The 21,358-nt window shown below is 41.7% G+C and overlaps 1 pseudogene; it reads left to right on the top strand.

Annotated features, from left to right (window-relative positions):
- Positions 1–19,264: 19,264 nt before the first annotated feature.
- On the top strand, positions 19,265–19,622 carry LOC129681089 (60S ribosomal protein L34-like; annotated as a pseudogene).
- Positions 19,623–21,358: the final 1,736 nt, after the last annotated feature.

Raw genomic sequence — 21,358 nt, 5'->3', positions numbered from 1 at the left:
ATAGCACCTTTATCCCCTAAGTTGATTTTGGTCAGTTATGTATCATAGCAATAGAAGCCAAACTAGAACAGTTTGCCAATTTTGTCTCTTTAAAAAAAAAATCTAAATTAGTCTTATTGATATTTTTCTCCATCATTTTCAATAGTCTGTTGTTTTGTCCTGATATTTGCAATTTTTTCCTGCTCTCCCTTTGAGGTTTTGTTTGCTATTTTTCTACTTTCTTGTAAGATAAGGCTTAAATTTTTTTTTAAATAAACATTTACTGCCATTAACTTCCCTCATGAATTTTTGGTATGCTGTGTTTTTGTTTCTGTCTATCTCAGGGCATTTTCTGATTTCCCTTTCAACATCTTCTTTGACTTGTGTTCACAAGGCATATTGCTTAATCTCCAAGTATTATGAATTTTCTGACAGCTTTCCAGCTTAATACCACAGTGACAGAGAAAGAGAATTGACATGCTTCAGTCCTCTTACATGCTTCAGGCCTTGTTTTAAAGCTCAATCTATCCTAGAGAATCGGAAGTGCTGGAGAAGAATGTGTACCCTGATTCTGTTCCATATGATTGTCTTCTATCTTGCAGCTCTATTTGGTCAAAAGCCTGATTCTAACTCAGTGTTTCTTTTCTATCTTTCTTCCTGAATGATCTGTCCATTGTTGAGTGGGACACTGAAGTTTCCTAACTGTGGTATCACAAAATTTAACTGTGTCACTGTTGGTATATGTATAATGTTAATAGCTTCTTGATTCACATTCTTTATCTCTTTTTATAGTTTTTGTGTGTGTATTGTTTATGCATCTGTTTAAGTATATGCCATCTGTGTTTGGTTCCCAGTAGGGGCCAGAGGGTGCCAGGATCCATCAAAAAGAGAGTTTACAGGGGTTGTGGACCATCCTATGTGGGTGCTGGGAACTGAACTCCAGCCTCTGGAATAGCAGCAGCAAGGGTTCCTAACAACTCACCTGGCTCTCCAGACCTATTTAAAGGCTTTTGCTCAGAGTCCATTTAACCACTATAAGCACAGCTACAGTTCTTTCTATCCCCGTCCTCTCTCTCTCCAGCTACACTTTAATGTTTGAAACTCCTTTTTCTCTCTTCATTTTCCATGCATGCATGCATGCATGTCTCCACTTCTTTGAAGACCATCATTTGCCTTTATTTCCTTCCATGGGTTTTGCGGTTCCATGGCTCTGCAGCCTTTTGCCTGGCACCTGGGCATTTCAGAAGGCGGAGCCTTTTTCTAGCCTTTACTGGGATGGATCTACACTGGCTAGCCTGAGTTTCCAGATGGCCAGCTGGTCGTGACCATGGCCAGGAATGCTTACTATCAAGTTCCCTAACTGGGCCTGACCTTCACTCTAAAGTCAAATGGATCCAATGCAGTACCTGGGCTATGCTCTCTGGTGAGACCATGGCTGGACTAAAGTCAGGCAGAATTGCTAGCCAGGCACTGTAATTATTGCTAACCAATCATTCAGGATCACAGACTGGACTCTCTACCAGGCAGTACGACAATTAGCACTCTGCACTCGAGTAAGGCTGCCAACTAGCGTCTGAGTAGAGCCACTGGTTGGAACGGGTGGATCCAGAGGCTTCTGCATAAAGATTCACAGCTGAAGCTTGTCTCGTCACCTGGGTAGAACCCCAGACTCCAGACTGGTGGACCTTTCATCTGTGTTTCTACAAGTGATGAGTGCGGCTTTGTGGGTGGGCTATGCTGTTGGTTGGTTTCTCTGACCCAGTACCAGTGCAGGCAGAAGCACAGAGCTGCCTCTGTGTTCCTCGGGTTCTCCACTTTCTTAGTCCTGCCTGACCCTGGAGGCCCTGCCCTGCAATTACCCACAGTGTTTCCCTGGAGGGGAGACAGGAATGCACTTCCCGGTAGCATCTTAAAATGCTAAGGAAGCTAGCTGTCTACTGGGCTCTTTTCTTAATGTGGAAACTGTCAGTTCTGACCTCTCTGTACGGGAGAGGTGGGAGGTCAGAGGTCAGAGAGGAAGCCATGTGATCTGAGACATTCTTCTTTCGCTTCTATGTGAGTCTTTTGTTTTGGATTATTTCAGGTTGTCTGGGCCATGTATGTTTCTCAGGTTCATTCTCAACACTAGGCTTTTCACAAAGTTTTTGTTTGGGGGACTTTGATGCTCACACTTTCCACAGTGGGGAGGAGGAACCATGGAGCCCCTATTCTGCTTTCTTGCTGATGCTACTCTCTCCAAGTATCTCCGTATAAACTTACAATTTTTCTCTCTGCAGCCCGCTAACACCAAATTAAACTGAATATAACACAATTTCATACAAGCAAAACTTTGAACCAGTTCCAGAGAATCTGGGAAGACTAATAAATGAAATAAAATGATCCCTTAAAAATCAGGGGTAGGAAGCTAGTTTGAACAGAGGTGCCAAACAAGCTAAACACGAAGCTGAAGCCCACAGCTTCTGAATTGCAGCTCTATCTACGGGCTAAACATAATTTCTCTCTTCCCTGACCATTGGTAAGATGACACGCCAATAGCGGCTACTGTGAGCCTACTGTGTGTCACTCACTATGCCAGAGGTTAGACTAAGACAAAGTCTATTTCTAAAGAGTCCCGTACAGGGCAAATAATTACACAAACGCTGCAGCAGTGGTCCAGACTAAGCGCTATCAGACAGAGGAATGGATGGACTCTGTTGGTAACACTGAGAAAGCTTCCTGAGAATGGAACTCAGACCTTCATGCACACGAGGCAAGCATTCTACCACCAACCTACTATGCCACAAATGTGCGGGTCCACCTGGGTTCCTAGAGAAAGAGCAGGAAATGCCTGCAAAGCCCTCTCGGTGGGTTTTTTGTTTATTTGTTTTGGATTTTCCCCTCTACACATGTAAAATTCTTGTTATACTATTATGGTTATGTCTCTATCCTTATGTAAAAACAAAGCAGAATCAAGTCAATGCCAAAAAAGGCCTTAAATATTCCAGAGAATAACAGGCATAAGTATGTACTTTGAGATATTTATGGACATTATTTATCCTGCACTTTGGACAAGAACATAAAATATTAAGAAAACAATTTATTGTTGGCCCTGATTTATTTGGTAATAGCTGGGATTTTTTTCCCCTTTTTTTCTTCTTTACTTTGTTCTACCAAGGAACAGATTCAAACAAAAGACTGAGCGGATCCACAAAGGGGTCTGATTGTAGAGATGGAAACGACCAGTGAGTGAGTGGTCTGGCCATATTGCTTTTAGGTCAGGCTGCTGTACTACTGTTTAATTTTTTTTTTCTTTTCTTAACATAGTTCAGACAGAGTTCTACAACTTTCCCTGGTACTATGTCTTCTGTCATCCTTGGTCTTACATCTCATCTCTTATGTGAAACATGGTTCTGTTTGAAATTACTAGTAAAAACACTATGGAAACCCTAAAGACTGTGATGGGATTTCTCAAGAGCTTGGCTTGTTCTGAAGAGGTAGTTTATCACCCCCAAAGTCTATGAACTGACTTTGGCCCCCAAACTCCATCTGCAAATGATTTGTCAAGACATCCTTCGATTTGCTTTCTAGGCTAAGCATCTACTGCTGTAATGAATTAAAAATTTCCCCCATTTTAGTGGGGAAAGAGCACAATCAAGATAATAGAAACATTTTCTTTTTCAAGACAGGGTTTCTCTCCGTAGCCTTGACTGTCCTGGACTCACTTTGTAGACCAGGATGATTTCAAACTCACAGAGATCCACCTGCCTCAGCCTTCCAGGGTGCTGGGATTAAAGGTGTGCGCCACCTGGAAATTTTTATTTTTATTTTTTTTAAAGATTTGTTTATTTATTATGTATACAATACTCTGCCTGCAAGTATGCCTGCACAACAGAAGAGGGCACCAGATCTCATCATAGATGGTTGTGAGCCACCTTGTGGTTGCTAGGAATTGAACTCAGAACCTCTGGAAGAGCAGACAGTTCTCCGAGCCATCTCTCCAGGCCCAGAAATTTTTATTTTTAGTTAAAAAAAAAAAAAAACTAATAAGAAGTTCCTGGAAAAGCCGGTTCTCCTCTTCCATCCTCAGACTTCATTGCAAAGATCTTAGGAACAAAGACCCCTGTCCACTTTCTAAGCTCCCTCATACTTCAACTTAGTCAAGGGAACTCACTGCTTGTATATTTGTGTAACAAACAACGCTGCATGGTTTTGTTAAAAGTGTGTGTGGTGTTCAATGAGCCTGGCCTTTCTTCCAACGCCACTCTAATGATTTAGTTCTTGCACCAATTCCTGCAAACATTCCAGTGCCTCCCACAACCCTCCAAGAGGATGGGCTTTGGTATGCTAAGCGCCCTGTTGTGAGACATAGGATGAACGCTGAAGGCACTTGGAAGCATTTTCACAATGTAATTTGGCCTCGAAAGGGGAACAGAACAATCTTGAACTTGCATTCGTACTGAAGCTCTCCAGAACTACTTCTAGCCTTCTGAGTTATAACCAACCAGTTTGCCAAACTCTAGCAAAAGTAAGTGTTTGACTGAAGCCAACTGAGTCATTGATTTTGTGACCTACGGGACATGAAGGGAGGATTTTAATTCATGTCAAATAGCGGATTGATTGCATTTGGTTGCCTAAGAACTGAATGCAAGATTGGAAAAAGGCCCAGCACAACTGTATTAGAGACCATCAGAACCCTACTATGAAAACATCTGCCCCTGAAAGCACAGCCATCTCTAACCTAAATATTTCCTAGGAGCCCTAAAACCCGGGCATCTCTTGATAGCCAGAACGTCTTCCAGAATAAAGCTATCTGGACCTGTCCTTGGCAACCTGCAGAAAGAGCGCCACATCAAGTGACATTGCAGTACAGTGTTCCCAATTCCTAACTGGCACGAAAACATGTATTACATTAAAGAAAGCATATGCAAGTATAATAATCTCTATTAGGTTTGCTCATTGTCTAGAGATAGTTCTCACAAAGAGAGAAAGGGACACAAATAAGAAAGCAAGCAGAGAACGGTGATGGATACAAGATGATGAACAAGTTAATTTGCTTGACTGTGGGAATCACTTCACCGTGTGTATGTATATCAAAACCTCATGCTGTTAAAACAAGACACATTAAATTGGTTAGAAGAAAAAGTGGGGAAGACCCTAGAACTCATTGGTACAGGAGACAACTTCCTGAACAGAACACCAAAAGCACAGGCTCTAAGAGCAACAATCAATAATGGGACCTCATGAAACTGAAAAGCTTCTGTAAAGCAAAGGACACTGTCATCAAAACAAAATGAATGCCTACAGATTGGGAAAGAATCTTCACCAACCCTTTATCTGACAGAGGGCTAATATCCAGTATATATAAAGAACTAAAGAAGCTGAAAAGCAACAAACCAAGTAATCCAATTAAAAAATGGGGAACAAAGCTAAACAGAATTCTCGATAGAGGATTATCAAATGGCAGAGAAACACTTAAAGAAATGCTCAACCTCATTAGCCATCAGGGAAATGCAAATCAAAACGACCCTGAGATTTCACCTTACACCCATCAGAATGGCCAAGATCAAAAACTCAAGTGACAACACATACTGGAGAGGTTGTGGAGAAAGGGGAACCCTCCTCCACTGCTGGCGGGAATGTAAACTTGTACAACCACTCTGGAAATCAATCTGGCGCTTTCTCAGACAACTAGGAATATCCAGCTATACCACTCCTAGGCTTATATCCAAAAGAGGCTCAAGTACACAATAAGGACATTTGCTCAACCTTGTTTGTAGCAGCTTTATTTGTAACAGCCAGAAGCTGGAAACAACCCAGATGCCCCTCAACTGAAGAATGGATACAGAAATTGTGGTACATCTACACAATGTAATATTACTCAGCAATGAAAAACAAGGAAATCATGAAATTTGCAGGTAAATGGTGGGAACTGGAAAGGATCATCCTGAGTGAGCTGTCCCAGAAGCAGAAAGATGCACACAGTATATACTCACTCATATAAACATATAATATAGGATAAGCCTACTAAAATCTGTACATCTAAAGAAACTAATCAAGAGGGAGGACTCTGACTAAAATACTCAATCCCCATCCCGAAAGTCAAAGAGGAAGGACAGAAGAAGAAGAAGAAGAAGAAGAAGAAGAAGAAGAAGAAGAAGAAGAAGAAGAAGAAGAAGAAGAAGAAGAAGAAAACAGGAAACAAGTTAGGAACCTGCCATAGAGGGCCTCTGAAAGGCTCTGCCCTGGAGACTATCAAAGCAGATGCTGCGACTTATAGCCAACTGTTGGGCAGAGTCCATGGAATCTTATGAATGAAGTAGGAAATAGTAAGATCTGGAGAGGACAGGAACTCCACAAGGAGAGCAACAGAACCAGAAAATTTGAACACAGGGGTCTTTCCAGAGACTCATACTCCAAGTACCATGCATGGAGATAACCTAGAACCCCTGCACAGAGGTAGCCCATGGCAGTTCAGTGTCCAAGTGGGTTCCATAGTAATGGGAACAGGGACTGCCTCTGACATAATCTGATTGGCCTGCTCTTTGCTCACCTCCCCCTGAGTGGGAAGCAGCCTTACCAGGCCACAGAAGATGACAATGCAGCCACTCCTGATGAGATTTGATAGACTAAGATCAGAAGGAAGGAGAGGGGGACCTCCCCTATCAGTGGACTTGGGGAGGGGCATGTGTGAAGAAGAGGGAGGGAAGGTGGGATTAGGAGGGAGGGGGGTTATGGGGGGATAAAAAGTAAATAAAGTGTAATTAATAAAAGTTAAAAAAAAAAACCTCATGGTGCAAACCTTTATTATATACAATTAAAAGCCCCACCATGCTATTTGCATTTTTGTCATCTTGCCTTGAATCAGGGGAAAAAAATCTCTTGCTCTGTTATTGGGGAATCATAGTGTATACAGCAACACATGGCACCTGTCAAATTAATCTGAAGCATTTCATCTTTGTTGTATTTTGAAGAAGGCTGTGTCTCTCTCTTACTCCCGAGGCCTGCTGGCTGTGGTTATGAATTGCTGCATGGTACATGCCTTTTATCCCAAACAATGAAGGTAAAGTTAGTTTGTGGAAGGAAGCACCCATGTTTGAAAGTAATGACTAATTGAGTGGCAGAAACAGTGACGACTCAGAGAAAGACTTGACAGAATAAAATCTGCCCAACTCTCATGAGAAGAGAGAGGAAAGGGAAGCTGCTTAGGGAATAATGAGAGAGTGAGAAGGTAGTGAGTGAGAAAGAAGTCTTTCCAGAACAGTAATAGAGACATGTGGAAGAGAGAGAACTCAGGTGAAGATTGAATGAGAAGGATCCAGGAGATTAGAGCAGATTGCTGGAGTTAATTTGAAGCCAAGCAGAGCAATTCAGAGGCCAAGAGAAAAGTCAGATTGAGTAAGTGAACTGGGAGAGGAGTTTGAGCCAGAACAGCTGAACTGAACCAGCCAGCCCAGAGCTCAATAAGAACAAGAAAGATTGAGCTTATTAAGCACTAATTCTCAGAGGCTGAAAACATTCTAGCCCTAGGTTAGATGATATGGAGGCTAGAAGCTTCCAGAAGGAGGCCTAGTAGCAGGAGGCAGTAAGCCTCTGAGACAACAATTGAAACAGACAAATAAAAGATCCTTTTACACCCCCTCTTTTGACACAGGCATGTACATGGGGAAGGAGGAACAGAGGAGGGAAGAAGAGTGGAGGAAGGGAGGAAAGCAGAGAGATATAGAGTGCATACATGTGCACATAATAGAAAGAGAAAGACAAATGAGCAATGTATATTTTTAAAGTGGTTCAACATCTTTAGCCATCAGAAAAATGCAAATAAAAATAACTGTGAGATTCCATCTCACCCCAATCAGAATGGCTACCAGCAAAGAAAAAGATATTTCATGCCAGGGAAGATATAGAGAGGAACTCTTGCTCACTGCTGGTGGGAGTGCAAACTGGTTCAGCAATAGTGAAATCAGTGGGGATGTCTCAAAAAATTATAAGTATAACCACTATTTGACCCAGCTACCCCACTACAGTGAGATAAATACATATACCCAAGGCATCCCTTACCCTTCCACAGAGACACTAGCACAAAGATGTTCGTTGTTTCTCTACTTACAATAGCAAGAAAAGGTAATGACCCAGATACCCAATAACTGATGACCATAAAGAAATGAGGTGCATATATACAAGGACACTTTATAAATCCAAAAGGGAAAATGATGGATCTGAAGATTATTATATGAATGCATTTGATACAATCTCAAAAGACATAATCACATGCTCTTTCATCCGCAGATCTTAGCTTCTGATTTTTATATGTGTATATTGACACAGGACTGAGTTCAGGTAAAGGTCAGGAGACTAGAAAGGGGACTGTGAGAGGAGAAAGGGTTTTCAGGGAAGGGTGTGGAGAGGATGATAGATGCATATGACGTAAAAGCAGAATGACACAAGGGTGTGGGAGGAGGGAGAAGAGTAGAGAAGAGCTTCGTCCAAAAGGAAATGTTCATAAAAATAACATAATAAAACCTGCTACTTTATGGGAAATATATAACAATGTAATACTTGAAGCAGCTCACCTTATAAAAAGCAAGGGTTTATTTAGTTCATAGTTTTGGAGTTTCCAAGATCAAGCAATCGCACTGACTTGGCTTCTGGACAGGCAGGAAGCAGGAGGATTGCCACAAGTTTGCACTAGTGTTAAAGTGATCTTATCTCACGTAGGAGAAGAGAAAAAGCATAGGTGGCGAAAAGGCTTGTTCTTTCTATGATAATTCCTCAGGAACTTCAAGAGGGACCATGAGCAATACCTCAGACTCCCAAAGACCTAAGGACCTTACCTCCCCAAGATCCTACCATTTCTGAACAAGAACGTTTAAGAGCATGCCTCTTGGACACAAACCATAGCAGAGGATTGGATACAGGAGTAGTTTCTTTCCGGTCTTCCATATTTCGTCTATCTTTTCTGTGTGCAATGGGAAGGAACTCCTGTGGATCCAAGTGTTACACTTTAAGCCAGACATCTCCAAAACCGCCCGGAGCTTTCTGGTGATGTGGATTTGTCTCAGCCAGCTCTGTCTGCTGTGCTGTGAAGACTGAGAAAGCAGCGCAGTAGCAGAGGTGAGGCATGGGTGATCCTTTTTCCTGTGGTCCTCTGCGTGGGGAAAAGGCAGCTTAGTGAGTTAGAGCCAACCACGAATGGAGTGAGAGAAACAGCCATCGGGCAAGCGGCTAAGGGCCTGTCAGATACATCCACCACCACCCACCACCCACCACCCCATGCAAAATGACAGAATGACTCTGGATATAGATGGACTGTCGCCCGGCTAACAGTTACTTCTAACAGAAACTAACATCTACTTTGTACAGTGAAAAGGTCAGACTGTGGAAATACACTAGTAAGTGCAAATCTCTGTTTCAACACGTGCTGGTTGGATGATGTCAGACATTCTGCTTTATCTGTAAACACAGAATTAAGCATTAGATGAACTAACTGGGAATGGAGGCTAGTACCTGGCATCTTATGTCCCCAATTGATGCTAGTTATTATTATCATCAAAGCAAATGGGGACTGGTGAGCCAGCTCAGTGGGCAAAGGCACTTGACCAGAAGCCTGACAATTTAATTTTCAGGATCTACATGGCGGAAGGAAAGAGCCAACTCTTGTAAGCTGTCCTCATACCTCTACTTTCACACTGTGGCATGCATGTGCACACACACACACACACACAGGTCACGGCACACACAGGTATATAACTAAATGCCATACATGGTTTTTTTTTTTAACAGTATCAGAATAAAAAGTCCTTTCCCTTAGGATGAGTGTGCACAAACTGGACACAGTCTGTCCATGATAAATTAGTTCAAATTAGTCCCTCTTTAACCCTAAAGAAGGAAGCCACTAAAACCAAAGCAAGACTTTGAGGCCTAACTGATTTGGTTCTGTACAGTGACCTTGCTTATAAACCAGTAGTTAATTCTAGTAGCTACTTCACCAAGAGTCCAGGGTGACCACAGTGGTATCCGGAGGGAGACTTTGGATCCTTCAACATTCACCATCACCCCTGGAATAATTGCTGAAGAAGCAAGCCCTTATTTGGTGGTTTGGAAGCATCCTATTCATCTAGGGGCTACTACTTGTTGGCATGGAACACAGTATTGGTCCATTCAGGGAAACATGACTTGATCATCTGGGGTCCATCCAACAGCTAGGGGGCAGACAGAGAGAGCAAACATTCTACCTGTCCTTCACACAGCCATTCCTCTACTTGGCTAATTGCTCTATGTCCTTGATCTTGAGGTAGCAATTTTCCTTTGTTTTCTAAGTGCTACCTTAAATATGGCAACCTTCTTCTAATCTCCATCTTTGCTAAACTCTCCTGGGTTTTCTTTCTTTTTTTTTAAATGTATGCTGATTTTTTTTAAGATTTTTTTTTAAATTTTATTATGTATACAGTGTTCTGCCTGCAGGCCAGAAGAGGACACCACATCTCATTATAGATGGTTATGAGCCACCATGTGGTTGCTGGGAATTGAACTCAGTACCTCTGGTAGAGTAAGCAGTGCTCTTGACCTCTGAGCCATCTCTCCAGCCTCCTTCTGGGTTTTCATTCCAGTCTGGTAACTTGACCCTGAATCTCAACTACTTGATTCAGGAGGCGAGCCTGAGCCCCTCTCACATATACAAAGCATGAAAATGGCCCACAGTGTGCAAAAGATCATATCATAGTATTACCTCAATGGTCAATCTGTAATAAAAAAGCTTTTTATGAATTGCCTTTATGAAAAGCAGACATTTGGGGAAATGTCTTATTTCAAATATACAATGTCCTTTCTCTCAGCCAAGCACACGTATTTTAAAGAGCTGCTATGCAATTAATGTATTTGGAACACATGACTGATTAAAAAAAGCAGCACTGTGAAGTTCTAGCTTTGTTCTTTTGCCAGTTTTGAAGCTCTATGAGAGGAAAGGATTTAATGATCGCAGTGACTAGATGAAACCAATGCTATGTGCATTTGTCTCACTGAGAATGTCCAAATCTATACAGAGAATCCAAACTGGGCATCACTGTGGATGAGCATTCTCAGTTCAGTAGACCTTGTCTCGCTTTCTTTTTGACATATTACCTGAAATAATGATATATATATATTAATAATATATATAATAATAATATAATAATAATCTGACACTATTACAATCATACTCAGATTTGTATATACATGTATGTATTACACATACATATATATACATATATATATACAGATTATTTTTAGTAAAACTAAGCTTGTTAATAGTAACACACAATGCAGGAGGTTGGTTAAAAAAAATAAACCTTTCCTTTTTGAAGTTTACCATAATCTAAACTTTGTTTTCCCAAAATTTTTTTTTGTTTGTTTTTGTTTGTTTGTTTTTTTGCTTGTTTATTGGTTGGTTGGTTGGTTTTTCGAGACAGAATTTCTCTGTGTAGCCTTGGCTGTCCCGGAGCTCACTCTGTAGTTATGCTGGCTTTGAACTCAGAGATCGGCCTGCCTCTGCTTCTTGAGTGCTGGTATTAAAGGCATACACCACCACCGTCAGAGTCCGAAATATGTTTTTTTATTTTATTTTATTTTATTTTATTTTATTTTATTTTATTTTATTTTATTTTATTTTATTTTATTGTGATCTGTGTGGATAGGTGTTTTGCCTGCATGTATGTTTGTATAGCATGTTGTATGTGCCTGCTGCCCTCAGAGGCCAGAAGAGGGTGTCAGATTCCTTGAAAGTGTAATTAGAGACAGTTGTGAGCCACCAGGTGGGTGCTATTTTTTTTTTTTTAGTGAAACTTCATCTATTATATTTTATTTGTATTTACCCAATATTTAGAAAAAAACCCAATCCCAGATAAATTAAGGGCTGACTATCCTGAAAATTCAGGATGCCCTTGCCCTTGGTAATATGCGCATTTACATTAAATGAATAGTTTGGGTTACAGCTGACACTATTACAATCATACTCAGACTTTTCGTGGGTGAAATTTGTTCATACAAAATTTGGAAGGTAATATAGGAAAATATGTAGTCTTAACATTAAATGAGAAGGACAAATAATTTAACTACAGAAAACAATTAAAACTCTATCCAATAAAAGACGATAGTCAGAGGCTACAGGTCGAATTAAGTCTTCCACAATCTAATTACCTTCCCTGGGCAGGAGTAGGGATTGAAGGGGTATGGTTTCAGTGGCAGAGCCAGTGTTCAGTATACACATGGCTCCAAATTCTATCTGTCATATCACAAACCCCCAAACAAAACAAAATAAAACCAATGGTTCTGCTTTTAGCCGGAGCTGATTTCTTTTCTTTTTTTTTTTTTTCACTTTATATCCCGATAATAGCCCCTCCCTTCTCTCCTTCCCTCTCTTCCCCTTTCCCCTCCTCAGAAAAAGGGCGCACCCCCACACCAACCGACCCCTGCACATCAAGTTGCATCAGGATTGATCTCCTCCCACTAAGGGCTGAGCAAGGCAGCCCTCACCAGAGGGAAGCGATCCAAAAGCAGGGAACAGTCCACATCAGGCAGTCCCTGCAGAAGCTGATTTCTACATGGCCTTCTCTTCTCAGCAACTTTGGTTCCAGGAGAGCTGAATCGAATTAGAGGGGCAGAAGATGCCTGAAGCCCGCTGCCTGTCCACACAGCTGTCCGAGCTGCTCACATGGTCTAGTAGGAATGGAACTCAGTTGCTGGCTTCTGATAAGCCTGGGGAGTAGGTTGTCCCTTCTCTGCTGGACTTGGTGCTGGAGTGCTATAAGGTTTTACTTTACCATCAAAGTAAAACCCAAGAGGGAAGCAAACTATTATTCAAGGGCAGAATGTGAGCACCATACAGACAGGAATTGCATCTGTTTGTTCTGCTGATAGACTTCAGCTCCTAGAGCACTGTTTTTGTGGTGTACACAGCTAGTAGGAATTTGTTAAATGAGTCATTGGCAGGAGTGGGGAGAAGGAAGGTGAGAAGGAAGGTGTGAAGAGTCTTAATAACATGATTTCAACATGGCTGCACTGGTACTTGACATCACTTTATCTCTTGGCTTTTTAGCTCTACAAAATGATACCTTTTTTTTTTTTTTATTTCCAGACTAAGGGGTGGAAACAAAGGCCTTCGAATGATGTGCAAGTTCTCATCACCAACCTCCCTCCATCCCCTTTTTGGTTGTTGTTGGTTTGGTCCCTTTGATTTTGATTATCTACTATTTTTGTCTAGAGTTTTGCTGTTGTTTATTGAATCAGAGTTGTCCTAATTTTCCCAGGCTAGCCTCTAACTTCCAATACTCCTGTCTTGGCAACCCAGTGATTCTGCTTCATTTGTTGCTGGCCTTCGAGACCCAGGCATCCTGCTTCCTGTCTCCCCAGTGCCTATCTTTTTCTGTAGGTGCTGGGGATCAAACTCAGGTCTTCAGCTTGTTTGACTAGCAGTTTGCTGACTCAGCCTGACCCTGCCCAGAAATAGAGTCTGCTTTCCTCAACTTGCTTTTGTCAAGCATTTTGTTGAAGGAACAAGAAAAGCAACTCCTCCAGAGGCTGATCTCTTATTGCCAAGATAAAGGCTGTGTACACACCCAAGATGCCCTAGGCACACGGTAGAATGCACATTTACATAAATGAATAGTTAGGGTTACAGCTTACACTATTACAGTCATACCCAGACTTTGCATGGACAACCACGATAAGGAAACACTTAACGCTCTAGAGTAAACCCGAGACACAAGTCCTCAGGACTGTGTCTGACACCCTCCGCTTTGCTGTTGGAGCATGCACACGCATATGACTTCCTGTACGTCCCTGATATGCGGTGGTAAAAAGGCTCTTGGTGTGCCTGCCTCCTTGGCCTCCATCTTTCTCCTCATCCATGCCCTGGTTTCTCCTCTGGTTCTTGCCATTTTCTGAACATCCCAAGGAGGGTATTCTATTAGACAAATCAGCAGTTACACTGACAATTACATGGAAAGACAGAGGGGAGCTGGACTTACGCTGTGGCCAAGGTGGTAGGTGAGTATCTGCTGTAATATTATGCAATGCTTTTAACTTGGCCTGTTTCTAATCTTGCCACAATGGAAGCCCTTACTTATGCATTCCTGCATATTTATCAGATAATTTCCTTTGGACAAACCCGCTGAAGAATCTTGACTCATAAGTAGAAATGTATTTACCAGAAAGGTGGTTTAAGTTTGAACAGCCCCGGCAGCAGGCTGTGAGCACACTGAGGTCTCTGTTCTCTCAGCCTAGGTGACACTGCAGGTTTTCTATTCTCTGTTGAATATACACTGAGCTTTAATTTCCACTATTTTGTGCTGTGAGAACTTTTACCTTTTCAGTTCCCTTAAAATCTTTCAATCTATTGGATGCAATTTATGATGCCTTCTTTTGATCAAGACACTCTGGGCCTTACCTATTTTATCTCCCTTTATCAAGATACTGATAGATCTAGATTCTGGTGATATAACCATCTCTATTTGCATGATAGGATCTTGAACCCTGCAGCCCATGGAGACAAGGAAGCTCATCCTCATATGTAGAAGAACAGAAGAACGGAAGAGCAAAGAAGGGGCAAGGAAGCATTAATCTCACCCATGAAGGCAAAATCCTCATAGTCTAATGACCCTTTAAAAGATCTATTTCTTAATAGTGTTAAAAACTCAATCAGTCCTTAGCATAAACTTCTGAGGGTTCAAACATTCAAACTAGAATAGACTGTGGAAGACAGAAACATCTAGAGACTTCTAAGATTCATTAACTTCTGCAGCCATTTCTGTACAGCCAAATGTGTGTGTGTCCAGTCTAGCAGAAGCTCAACATGGAAGTTAGAGCAGGTGATTTCATTAAAGCCTGTCTAACCTCTTCAATATATACCACACCACACCACTCCCCCCAGTCTAGAGTCCCTCTGTATTCACTGGGGGCTGGTTCCTGAATGTTCACGTGCCTGATGTAGTATTTGCATATTTTCTCCTCTTTACACCCTTCTACATACTTTGAATCATCTCTAAATTACTTACAACACTATAAATGGATCCTCCTGTCTCCCCAGTCACAGTGCCACAACGTGCTTTTTATTTTTTTAATTTTCTTTTCTCTTTTTCTTTATTTTTCTCTCACACAATACATTCTGTCTGTAGCCTTCCTACCATCCACTCCTCTGACCCCTCCCCCACTCCCTCCTTTCTCACCCCTATCCACTGTTCTTCCATCTCTGGTGATAACTGGCTAAGCACCAATCTCTGAGTATAGCAGAGTATCATTAGAAATCATTTCATTGACTTTTTTTTTTTTTTTTTTGGCCAGTCTTCTTTGGTTCTACCTTAGGACTCTGGACCATAGAGCTTTCAGTGCCTGGCCATCCAGCCAACATTGGGCCATGCCCTGGTTTGTATATGAGTGCTGAAGAGGGCCCTTGCATTTATGTGTATATATTGATACAGTTGGTAGTGATTTGTTTTGTTCTAGAATATTAAATGAGACCCCAGGTGGCATCTTGGAATAAAATAATATGGAAGCATTGATCAAGTCCACTCATAGATGGATAGGCAGAATGGCTCATGACACAGAAGTGAGACTCAATAATCAACACTTTTGAGATGACCATGGCAAGTTCTGTCGTCACTCCGGAACCTAAGGCTGGTGTAAAAACCAGTAAGTTAGGGCACGTAGAGAATTTAGTAATATGGGCTGGAGAGATGGCTGACAGGAAAGCTTGAGGACCTGAGTTCGAAGTCACTACATCTATATAAAAGATGGGCACAGTGGTGCGCAGAGACAGAAAGATCCCTGGAGCTCACTGGCCAGTCAGTGTGACCAGCAGGTCAGCTCCAGCTTTAGTTAGAAATCCTGGCTCAGAAAATAAGGGGGAGGGGCTGTGAGTTCTCACTAGGCCTGTTGACTGGCCTGAACTCAGTACCTGAACTCACAGAGTAGACAGAGAGACACAACTCTTGCAAGATGTCCTCTGACCTCCCTACATGCACCGTGGTACATGAATACCCATATACATACACATACAAATACAAACAACAACAACAACAATAGTAATAATGTGAAAAGCAATATAGGAAGACACTTGATATCAAACTCTGACCTCCACATGCACACACAGGCAGAAAATTTAATTTAATTTAAATTTATGCATCCACTTTCTGGTTAAATATAAGGTGAACTTCAGCTATTCTTACCTGTGAGTATTTTAAAACATACTACGTTTTCGGTATCATGTGTCTGAATGTCACTCATAAATTGGCACAGTAACTTCTATGCAAGTGAAAAAATGTTTTAAGGTTAGTCTGTCTTTTGCACACAGATCTCTGCAGAACAAGGGAAACAGTCACAAGGATTTCTCAACTCTAAATTTTAGAACAATTGAATGAACTTAGTTCAAACAGCCGAGGATCACTGAGGCCAAGTCACTGAAAACGCCCAGCAAGAGAAGAGCGAGCTGCAAAGGGCGCTTCTCACACATTTCATCAGCACTGCAAGCACTTGCAGGGGCACAGAGATAGATGGTTTGATTGGGCAGCTGTTGTTGTAACAGAAAAATAAAGTGGGGAACATTAAAAATTTTATCAAGAAATGACGAAAGCCAACTGTGGAAAAGGATTCCGCAAGGGAGAGTTTCTGTGTGACAAAGGAAATCATTGTGTAATGTCAAGAAGAAAGTTCTAGAGAGGGAAACCAAGATGCCACCCCACCCCCAAGCCGTACTTGAGAGAGACACCCCACTGTGCTGCCTTCTGAACATCTTGTCTCATTCACTATAGTGTTTTTATGTCTTGTACAAATCACTGTTCTTCCTTAAAAGCATCCCTGGGTTTCTGTAAGTGTGTTATGCTATGCGTGCAGGTCCTCGAGCCGTGTTTTTATCTCGTGGGCATAGACAAGGGGAATCTCAGAAGATAGTGCTGCACAATCAAGGATGGAGCCTCGCACCTGTAACCTCAGCACCTGGGAGGCTGAGGCAGGAGGACTGCTGGGAGTTTAAGGTCAGCCTGGGCCACGTGATGAGTTCTGGATGAGACCTGATTGAAAGACAAAACCAAACAGAGAGAGAATGCTTTCATCCAAAAGGGTGAATGCCTACAATCTCACATGTGTGACAACAATAAATTAATAATTCTAAATTACTTTCAGCTCATATTTAAATACTGAACGACATTTACATCTTTGCAGATGGACTGTCTCTGCTATCAGAACTCTCTGCTAATGGAAATGAGAGCAGGGTTGCGCTGAACATGAGAACCGCCTGTGATCATCTCCATCTTTCCCCATTTTGAAAAATATGTATCTTGAGGTTTGAACTAAGAGTCTGTTAAAATGTTTTGGTATAAAGCTGACGATACACATCACCAGGGTTGAGATTTATGTTCCTTGAAACGCCAAATTCTTTAAAGCAACACTGTGGATTGGAACGCAGGAGATACGTGAAACGAAAGTACCTGAACTTCGCCATTCATTAACCTGATAGGCTTTATTTAACTAAGCCAGACATCTTAAAGGAACCGCCAGTCTTGCAAGATTTCCAGGACTTCCTGTGTTCAGTGAGCCACTCTTGCTAATTTCTGTACTTCCACTTCCTCTCCAGTTGTGTTAGGTAGCAAATTTATAGTATACAAATATTTAAATAAACTCAAGGTGTGCATAATTACTTATTTAGTATTCCATAGATTACATTTAAAATTTTTCAATTTTATTTTTATTTTATGTATATTACTATTTTTTGCCTGCATGTATGTCTATGTACTACCTTTATACAGTTTCTGAGGAGGCCAGAAGAGGGTGTTGGGTCCTGTATGAATGGAGTTACAGATGGCTGTGAGTGACCAAGTGGGTGCCAGGAATTGAACCCAGGTCCTCTGTAAGCCATGTTTCCAGCCCAAGTTAAACTTGCTTAGAGATTCCTGTGACATTCCTTATGCTCTCTCTTGGGTACAGAATTTTCACTTTATTTCAAAGGCGATTACCACCACCCCTTAATTTCTCTAATGGAATATGGAAAAGTAAAAACTCTTTCCTGAAGATAACTATAACAATTGCAGTGATAGTTTTCAGTGTGTGTGTGTGTGTGTGTGTGTGTGTGTGTGTGTGTCCTCTATCTGTGCTTGCATGTGCCTGTGGCTAAATGGGCCTGTGCATGCACATGTGGAGACCAGAGCCTGACACTGGGTGTTTTACTCTCTCATTCTCCACCTTACTTTTTGAAGCAGTGTCTCTCTTTGATCCCAGAGCTCACCAGTTGCCTCAACTGCCTGGCCAGTGGGCTCCCAAGATCCCCATGTCTTCATCTCCTGGTATTAGGAGTACATGCACATGCTACCACAGCTGACTGCTTACATAAGGGCGAGGGATCAGAACTCAGATCCTCATACTTGGACATACTTTCCCAGCCCAGACAGTACCACCGGCCTCCAAGTTCTGCTCCTGAAACCAGGAGTCCCAAGCCTAACTTCAGACAGGATTTGACCAACAAGGAGATTCTCAAGCTTCAACCCAGCGCTCCCAATCAGAAACTCTGGAGGTTGGGTCAACAGCCAGGATTTGAGTAACTATCAGAGGATTCTCATGATGATAACATTTGAGCACCTTCCTCGAAATAAGAAACTGGTGCTTTCAGGTTTTGTTCGAAAGGTCTCCCTGTATAACTTGGAAGACTTAGAACTCAGTACATAGACCAGGCTGATCTTGAACTCATGGAGACCCACCTGCTTCCGCTGCCTCAGTTCTGAGATTAAAAGCTTGTGCTACTACACTTGGCTTATTACACCCTTTCTCTAGATAAAGAAAACAAGGCTCAGAGAAACTAAAATGGCTTCTAATGGTTGGGCTGGTAAAGGCAGAATGGAGACTTGAGCTAGTTTCTTGGGACCTTTTTTTCCTGCACATCATTGAAGTTACCTTCTTAAATAACTCCAGGGTTGTCACCACAGCTGTCCACTTCTACATAATACTTGAGATGCTTTACCCAGTGGTCCCACACAACAGAGATGTGCCTAAAGTAGCGACAGTACACAGCCCTCTCATTAATTCTCTCATTAATTCTCTGCATGCTTATTTTTTAATTTTTTCATGCCAGTGCTTCACAGAATAAAACAAAACACAAAAATCCACTTACCTTCCGACTCTCTTCATCCAAAAACATCCATGATGCTTTTTCTGCTGTCACAATGTGCTCAAATTCCTATAGCAGAAAAGTACGAATACCCCCAGTGTCCATCAGAAGAGTGTGGTTGTTTCCATGTTTGTTTGTTTGTTTGTTTTCCTCTTCTGGGGATGATGCTTGGAGGCACTCAAAATGGTCCAGCATTTGCCATACCATCATAAACTCTCCTACAACACAGCCTCTAACAAAACTAGGCTGTCTTGAACCCCTGGCAATAGGATTGTTTACCTATATACCAAGAAGGTTGGAAAAGCACCTAAATCTCTACTTGGTGTGTGCCCAGGCAGGCTTTGAGGGGTTTGCGCTGTGAGGCCTAAAGTTCTTATGTGATTGTCTAAGACAAAAGAAGCACATCAGCAGGGCCTATGGTGGGGTTCCATGTATGCCAAGCGTGTGCATGACAGGATCATCAAGTGGGCTTTCCTTACTGAGGGTGGTTAGGCCTGTGAAAGTGTTGAAAGCACAAGCACAGAGTCAGAAAGCAAAATAAATATGCAGCTTTTTTTTAAGTAATAAAAGTCAAGTCCTGGTTCTATTAGGTGATTTGTTTTGGTATTTGAGGACTAATGTAGAATTGGTTGCTTTCTCCAGGTGAGGCAGTGGCTGGAGGCCATTGGTTACCAGACTTGTGGGTAGTTGCTCTCTGATTGGGAGTGGCTTGGGAATGATCCTGTTCAAAGCCTTGATGACCATTTCATAGTAACCATTTTTACACCACCAAACCAGAAACCTCCAGCTTTAGGCTGTTTACAATGAAATCTTTTAAACTAAATTTAAATCCTTTTTGTAAAGTTGATCATTGTGGGGACATTGAGCAGCTATAAAAACCCTGAGTTGACTCTCAGATTGTGATTTTCACTGAATTTTAGTCCAGGTTAGGACATTAAAATATGGACTTTAAAAAAAAAAGGGCGTTGTTAATCAAAATGCACAACGAAACTATATCTAACCATGCCCATATTTGTTTATATTTATTATGTATTACATAGTTATAAACTTGTTAACATCCCATCCTCTACGATCAATTGTGGACTCTTATAAAGAAGCTTCTTGTAATTTTAGCCTAAGCTACCGCAACATAAACTGCCTGATTTCATCTCACTGGATGGGGCTGAGTTTTCCTTCATGACTTGAAGCACTGTGTCTGGATTCTACTGGATTCTAGCGCTCTAGGAGCACACAGGAAGCTGCTCTCCGGTCTACATTTCAAGATTTTACAGAATGCTTAATGAAGCCCCCAGGTCTCCTTTTGTCCCTGAAAACAGAAGGAAAGTTTACAAGTAGCATGTCCAGCAGCTGTGAGTTACCACCCTTTTGTGGGGGGGGGGGTAGAATAACCATTTCACAGAGGTCGCCTAGGATCAATGGAAAACACAAATATTTATGGTATGATTCATTACCAGTAGCAAACTTACAGTCGTGAAGTGGCAATGAAATAATTTGATGGTTGGGGCTCAGCACAACCTGAGGAACTGAATTAGAGGGTCACAGCATTAGGAATGTTGAGAACCACTCATGTAGAGCTATCAGGGAGGGGTTTTCTGTCTAACACTAACCCCTCTGTTGCTCTACCAGTATCTCCCTCTTTCCAGCATTCAAAAGCTGTTAAAACCCAAAGTCCTCTAGGAAGCCGCTCATCAGAGCGGGAGGCTCTCCACATAAGATGTGGACAAATTGCTCTCCACGTTGGTTTGTCCAGCCCCAAGCCCCCATCTCTTAAAAACTATTGAAACGAGCAAATGCCCACTAGGTAATTAATGAGCTTCGAAATACCTTCCCTGTCAAGCGCCTTCTCTCTTTCAGAGAGAACCTCCTAATTCACCATGTTCTGGAAGAAACGAAAAGATGAGCTACAGAGAGAGAGAGACAGAGACAGAGAGAGAGAGACAGTGAGAAAAAGTTTAACTATGCATATTGAGATGAGCAATGGTGAATTCATTTAACAAGGATGTTAAAAATATTTAAAATAAGAGAGGAAGAGGGGCTGCTAAATACTAAAAGCAAGATGTGTAATTTCTGAAATACATAAAATGTTGAGTGACTCACATAGGAAGTTTTAAAAGGTGTAGGAAGCAGGATATGGACTCAGGGCAGTTGTGCATGGGTTGGTAACTCTGGGAAATACCCACAGCACAGCCTGTACTTTGACTCGAGACGAAAAAGAGAAAAAGCATCAAAGAAAGAGGACAGATGAAGAGGACACAATGATCATAGCTGTATTTTGTT

This window comes from Psammomys obesus, unplaced genomic scaffold, assembly GCF_907164565.1.
Source record: "Psammomys obesus unplaced genomic scaffold, mPsaObe1.curated_primary_1811, whole genome shotgun sequence".
NCBI classification, from domain to species: Eukaryota; Metazoa; Chordata; class Mammalia; order Rodentia; family Muridae; genus Psammomys; species Psammomys obesus.
This window is presented reverse-complemented; position numbering and strand designations above follow the sequence as displayed.